The sequence below is a fragment of the Columba livia genome, chromosome 7 (assembly GCF_036013475.1).
Source record: "Columba livia isolate bColLiv1 breed racing homer chromosome 7, bColLiv1.pat.W.v2, whole genome shotgun sequence".
In the NCBI taxonomy this organism is placed as follows: Eukaryota; Metazoa; Chordata; class Aves; order Columbiformes; family Columbidae; genus Columba; species Columba livia.
Window position 1 is genome coordinate 909,312 of NC_088608.1, and position 7,293 is coordinate 916,604.

Genomic DNA, 7,293 nt, shown 5'->3' on the forward strand with positions numbered 1-7,293 from the left:
GCGGATGCAGCCGTAGAGGAGAACGCACACACCCATAAAGGATATTGTATTTAAGTTCAAGTGTTATTAGATATATACAAAGTAAAGAGGGCATATATAGAAATATAGGACATAAATAACAGTGGAAACAACTGAAAAGAATTAGTGTTTTTGTACATTTTGGGTTGCTTTGAATTCTATCTAGATGGTTAGTCTAAAATATTATTAGTCTAAAATATTATCTCCAGAGTTGGACAGACACTCCTACAGGAGAGGCTGTCGCCAGGTGGGTCAATAGCTCTGATTATTGAGTAGGGACATTCTAATCCAGGGGAAACCTTTGAATGTATCATCTAAAGTGAACACCAGTACACGTGGTATTCAGGTAGGTATTTGGTTTCAGAAGCATCCCCTGACCACCAAGATCTTTCAAAGCTTGTCAGGAGTGCTCTGGTGATGACTTTGGACAGCTCCTTCAGCACCGGGTCCATGGACTGATGTCTGGTCAGTTTGTGCAAATGTCCCCCAGCCTGGTGCTCCCCCAGCAAAGGCAAGTCTTGTGCTGACCTTGCTCTCCAGTCCTGGGGGCTTTGGGCTGCTCAATGCAAGTCTCACCGAGTCCTACAAGAAGAGCACATTGGCTGCCTCAGCCTTTTCCGTGTCCTCTGTCACCAGATCCCCTGTTCCATTCAGCAGCAACATTTTCCCTGGTCTTCCTCTTGGTGTTGATATAAACACATAAAGATGACAACTGTGGAACTGGTCGAAAACACCCAGCTCTGAGTCTTTTATGCTTTTAATGTAAGCCACGTACCTTTAAACATCGGTAAAAGATTAAGCAAATACTTTGGAGAGCATTACTATATCAAAACACCAGCGACTGCCTTGTGCTTTTGTTGATGTCAGTGTGGGCCTGTTGACATATGCAAGGGCCTTGTTCAAAAACCCATGAACTGAGAAGTCTTACTCTTTGTTTAACTTTTGCGACTCCTGAGGAAACAGGCAGGTAGCAGGGCTGCTATCAAATGCGTCGTCGGTTAGATTAAAAATCAAAGGGATCTTTTGGAATGAATGTGAGGGCCCAGAGGGTCTCTGAGACACTTGACGGCAGATGCTGGAGCAGGGCTGGAAGGATGCTCAGCGCCCAACCTGAGAATTCGCACCGCTCTTCGCCTGCCTGCCAGGCAGCCCAGCTCGTCTGCTCACACACGGTCCCTAATTTGAAATAATGATATTTGGAGAACACTGATTGAGCATAAATAAAGCACGTTAAATCCCTTAGTTCTGAAAGCTTTCTTGATTTCGGTAGTTATGGTAATTCACACCCCTCCAAACGCAGCTGTGAAAGCAGAAGTACACACAAATCCCAGCGCCTGCTTTGTGTCTGAGTCACTCCATCGTATACGTTGGGGCACTGAAACATGGTTCTATATCATCAGGTGTTTTGGGAGCTGCCCTGTCAACTAACATGTCACCCGTCCTTTTTCTTTTTAAAGCAAAACCAGAAACGATGCAGAGGGACTATGTTTTCTACTTTGCACGCCGCCTGGGGGGGTGTGGTGATCTGCTGTTTCACCGAACCTCCAAACTGCCAGATACGAGTTTCAAAACATTAAACCCACCACCACAAATGAGGGAACATGTGTTGGGCTTTCCCTTCTCCCGGGCACTCAGCGATGGGCAGTTCTGAGGTGGGGGGAGCCTGGGGACGCCCCTTTGTGCCACCTCCACCTCTGCCCTGCTCGTGTCTGGCACCTGCAGAGACAACTGCATTTGGTTTGGTTTTGTGGGGTTTTGTTTGTTGGGTTTGGGGTCATTTGTTTGTGTTTTGGTTGGTTTGTTTTATTATTTGTGATAACGGTGCTTAAGTCCCCCCAGACTACCCCATATACACCAAATGTGGTTGGAAATACCGAGGTGAACATATGGCCAAGGCCAACACAATCTCCCCAGGCTTTCTGAACAACTGGGGTGATGCTCCCGGTCTGTTCAAACCTCCCTGTTTTCATCCAAGGATGACATAACTCTTGGCTTCTATCCCGAACCGGCAGTGCTGCTGTGTGTGGGTGGTTACCCACATCTGGTTCAATGCTCCGTTATTCAGGATCCATGAAGCACCCGGAGATCTGCAGATGAAAGTCTCCACAGAAGCGCAAAGTCTTATTTTTATGATAGGTTTGATGGACAGAAGTGGGGGCATGCTTGACCTGATAACGTTAGAAGCCTGGTGGGCTTGCCAGGCTTTAATATGATCTGTTAAACACGGTATTAGTGGGGTGTCTGGGTCTGAACAGCTACAGTTCTGATGACACGTAATTCCCATTCCCTCTCTGCTATAGCAAAGCTCCTCGTGCAATTACCACCGGGATTCATGAAAGGAGAAGATATTTTTCACTGATGGTTCTTTTTCTCCTTATTTTTATCCATTCGTAGCACCCTTCTAAATATTGAGACTGAATAGACTTTTGCTAACACTTTATATAAGTATAAGGTTTTTTTTAAAAAATATTTTAAGTAAATAATCCTTTTTTGAGGCTTTGTCAAACATTTGCCCAATTAAATGGAAATATTTCTCCTCCAGCATTTACAGATGATATATTTGTGCGTAACTGATACAACTCTCATGTCTGTATGTTAGAAAAGTAATGGTACTGTTTTATCTAATTATATATTTATCTAACCATTTTAAAGATTAACAAAGAAGACAGATCACCTCTCTCAACACATGTACATTTCTATATATGCAGACACAATAATTTATATGTATATATAAGAACGTGTGTGTGTGCACTGTAACGTATCTGTTTGGGAAATGAATAAAAGCTTATAATTTGTACTAGTTCAACCTGCATAAAACATGAACCCTCCTCCAGAGCCAGTTCATTGGTTGCTAGAACAAGAACAGAAAAACAAAAATAACTTTTCAAGGGAGTAATTTTCTAAAAGTCAGAATCTGCAAAGTAGCTTATTTGTGATATTGCGAGTATAATGGAAACATCCACAACGGTAGGAAATTCCAGTTCCGGGACTGAAATCTTCGTTGTTCTTTTTGCGGTGGTGGGAGATTAGTGTCTTCATTACAATTATCTACAGTACATTTAATGGCCTGGTCATGGTTAAAAGTATTGCTTACTTTTAAAAAATTGTGCATGTTTGACACTTCAGAATTCTTTGAGGTTGCAGAATAAAGCAGATACTTGTAGTGCAGCGCATTCTGCAGAAGCACCTTTTAGGGGAAGAAACCGCTGAAACCAAACTGTTCACATAATCCGCTGCATAGATCATGGTGTTCTTGTGCAACAGTTTAAAAATATTAATCAGATTTAATACACTGGATAGAGATAATTAATCTGTAACCACACATTTAGTAGCAATTCCAGCATGATATCCCAGAAAATCACACAAAACAAATAAAAAGCACTTTCAGAGAAGTTCAAACTTGTGTTACTTCCATACATAAGTTTTCGTGTTCCCAGCAGGTTACCAGATGTGCTCATCTTCATACTAGAACAAACTTTATCCTGTACTTTTTAAGCTCACAAAGCTTTAAATATTTCTTTATTTTTCACCTTAGATGGGAGAACTAAATCTTGCAGCATGGCTCCCATCAGCCTTTCCCCAACTAGGTCAGCAGCACCAGGTGTTTGCTGTTGGCCAGGAACCTCCAGCCTTTAATTGGACATTGCACCAGCCCACCAGAGGCTTCCAAGGCAAAGTTCTCCTGGACCAGGTATGTTTCAGCTCTTGTTGTGTGTGAATGTTCAAACCCGTCTAACAAATAACCTTCTATGAACAGCTGCATCATTTTTTAGTGTGACACACTGTATTGATGAATATTTCCTGTTTAGTTAATGTGCAGAAAAGAAGATCCAGCTGACCTTCCATCCATCTCACAGTGATTTAACAACCAGATTTCAATAGACTTGCTATCAATTTATATTTACTTTTAATATATTTTTGTGCTTACGTGACACACCGCGAGACTCTTCATGCCGATCCAATAACATCTTTCTAGTTACTTCTCCCCTAAAGAAAAGTTTTTATTTATGACTATGCCTCCCTCCCCCATCTGCCCTTTAGCCGATGTCAATCCATTTTATGTTACATTTATGTCTATTCCGCTTCCTTTCTTTCTTTAGACCTCAATCTCTGCACAAAGACCTTGGTCTGTGATGTGGAACTTTGTCAGTCGCTGCGCGGGTGTGCGCGGGCTGCTCTGACAGCAGAGGTGCGGCGGGGACGCCGCAACACTCTGGGTTTGCTCGTGCAAAAGTTTCAAGGCACAGCTCGACTGGCGAAGCCTTCTCCATCCGCCCGCAAACACGCGTTCTCTGGGGGTTATTCCCTGGTAATGCACATCACCTGCCACTTGATGCAACTTCTTCTGTCCCGGGAATATGACATTTACTAGCAAAACAGCTCAGACAAAATTGATTTTTAGAAGGAATGCTTTGGTCTTTGTATTTGACTGTGTATAGAAGAGATGGTTGTGATCTTGTTTTAAATACACAACAGAACATCATCAACAACAACAACAGTTTGTTCTTGTGCCAGTTCAGGAGGCCACATGTTATTAGATACCCAAATCTATTAAAACTGTAAGTTGATTTTTAACATTACCAGATACACACAGTTTCCTGTAATTATTTTGTTTCATAATTCCTATTTCACTTTCATTTTAATTTCATTTGCGTTTCACTTAATTTTAATTTCATAATTCCTATTTCACTTTCACCTTTCAATTCCTTTCCTATGGTTTTCTAAGGAAACACAAAGACACAAATTTTATACAGAATAGAACGGTTCACTGGGAGGTCTTGAAGTGCATCAGCAGGTGAATACCTGCAGGTGGGTTTGGTTCATGATTTACAGTGTTAAGTACATACCAAGTGGTGTTTTCCTTTAAGTGCGTTTGTAGGGAAAAGTTAAAGTGAAGGCAGGAAAAGTTGTGGGTTTGTATTTTTTTAATATCAGATTTAATTTGTTTAGGAAGTAGATGTTATCACGTTTGTGTACAGAAGGCACTTGATGTCTGTGGCATGCTGTTAGTTTCGCCATGGCCAGATGTTGTGGAAGTCTCGTAATCTTTACGTGATTCAGTATTTATGAAATAGGTGATGTTTATCAGTTAGTTCGAGGGAGATGTTTTTACAGCCTTTGCATGAGCGACATCTTGGAGTGCCAATAATTGTGGTGCCTATAGTTCCTTGCTAATAATTCCTCCTTTCTGACTAATTTGTGATTTTATTCTTTTTTTTTTTAAACACCACAAAAAAAATACCCCAAAACTTCTCCTAAACAATAAGCAAAACGCTATCACAAGAACTGCAATAAGCAAGGCCTTCTCCTGGCCCTGCTCCATCACACCCTGCTCCTGCCCACAGGCCTGGCCAAACAAACACAAAACAAACTCAGAAGCTGCTTTTCGCAGAGCAGGACAACACAAACTCAGAACCCGCTGTAAGTGAGGCCATGGGCTGCTTTTCTCATTACTCATCAGCTAATTGTCCCTTGCATTTCCAGCTCGTTTCTCCTCCACACCTACATACGCTGGCTCATTCTGCACTCAGACGCCCCTCTCCCGAGCTGGAGTCTTGCTGATTGCCAGGGTATTGATTCAGCCCACGAAAATATGTTGCATGTTGCAAGAGGAATTTACCCTCTGCCCTTCGTCTCCCCCTCTCCCGTGCCCAACAAGAGCAGTTGTCTGCAGTTTCCCCGCGGCTGGTGAGCGCTGCCGGTCGCTGGCAGCAGCCGCTGGGGCCGAGCCAGCGCTGGCTCCCCTTCGCGCCTCCTCCTTTCACGAAACCAACCGAAATGCAAAGCGGGCTGCTTTCCTCTGCGCGTGGAAAACCCCGCTTCTTCCCAAAGCCACTCCAAATCCTGCTCCAGGCGCTGTTTCTGAGTGGTGGGTGCGGCGGAGGGGCCACCGGACCAGGATGAGGTGCCTAAGCTGCGGCCCGCAGGTTCTGAGCACTAAACTAACGTACTCTTCTTCTTGTCCTGGTCTTGAAAGATATGGCCAAGGCAGCCACAAAGAGCCTCGTTTGTACTTTGCTTTGCGACAAGGAAGCACTTCAGTTTTAAGTGTGGTCAATTTATTTAAAAAAAAACCCAAAAAACCACTAAAGGCAAAGCTACTTTCCATGCCTGTCACACAGTTATCAAGTCGGGTGCTATGGTGGGATTTAGGAAAGGGCTCAGGTAATTTTATGGCCTCTGATAAATGTTGTAGCTACACAAAATATAGTAATAATAGAGGTAATTAAATCTCATGCATGAAACTCTAACCTGATTGGCAGTGACAATCGTGGGCAGAGCAGGACGCTGTATGTACAGCAGAGCACCGCGTTTGCGTTGCGTTAATTCACCAGCCCACGTGGAAGCGGAATTCCAGCTGCCTGGATGTGCATGGAGCTGCCCTGCTTGAGGAGCTGCTGCTTGAATTGGCGACAGCTCCCCGAACGGGATGTGCAGGAGATGCAGTGTTTCCTGGCTCGGGTCCCGTTCTGCTCCTTCGTCTTTGTCCTTGCGCGTCCCTCCCCTCCGTCCTGCGCAAACACCCCGGTATTGCCGCAGCTGGGCTCCTGGGCTCTGCGCAGCCACGTGTTCTGCAAGGAGAACGTCACAATTCTTCTGTAAAACCCGTCTGTGGTTTCTGGAAAACTTCACACGCGTGTCGAAAACAAAAACCTCGGGAAAGGTTCCTCTCCTGTGGGAAGGAAGAAGTTCGTTTCATGTGCCGTTGTTTTATCAGTGTTGTGCAGGCGTCAGGAGATGTGGCCTGGGAGGAAGAGCAGATAAAACTAGAAAAGGGTTCTAGGTAATCATAATTTAGAAAAGAAACACTGCTGGATATTGGTGAGGAGCTGAGGAAGGCTGTTCTTGGTTTGGAAGCTGGTGCTGAGGATGCCCCCCTGTCATCCCCCTTTGGTGGCAGCTGCTTTGCCAAGAGCCGCTGGTGCTCGGTGGGCTCCGCTGATCCTGCCTGACTGCTTTGTAATGCAGCAGCTGGAATTAAACACCTTTATTATTCACCTGTGCTTGTTTTGTGCAATTAGAGAGTGAAAGTGTAAAATTTGGTTTCAAAGCAAGATGAAAATGCAATATTTCATCAAGACAGCTCTTTTGTCTTTTAATTAGTAGCCAGTGATCAGTCTTTCATTGATGATCTTTATTTCTACTTTACTAATATAGCCAAGCTAACCCCAGCTTTTGCATTACTGCTAATGTTAGTATAAACTAGCGAATAAATGGCGATTTTTTTCCACTGAAAGTCTAAATCTTAATGTATTTTCAACTGTAGTTTTGACA

At 43.7% G+C, this 7,293-nt stretch overlaps 1 long non-coding RNA gene across 1 annotated transcript; it reads left to right on the forward strand.

Moving 5' to 3' along the window:
* Positions 1-297: 297 nt before the first annotated feature.
* On the forward strand, positions 298-4,708 carry LOC135579995 (uncharacterized). Its single transcript, XR_010473934.1, has 3 exons — positions 298-364; positions 3,554-3,709; positions 4,119-4,708. It is a non-coding gene; the product is annotated as an uncharacterized LOC135579995 (long non-coding RNA).
* The last annotated feature ends 2,585 nt before the right edge of the window (positions 4,709-7,293 follow it).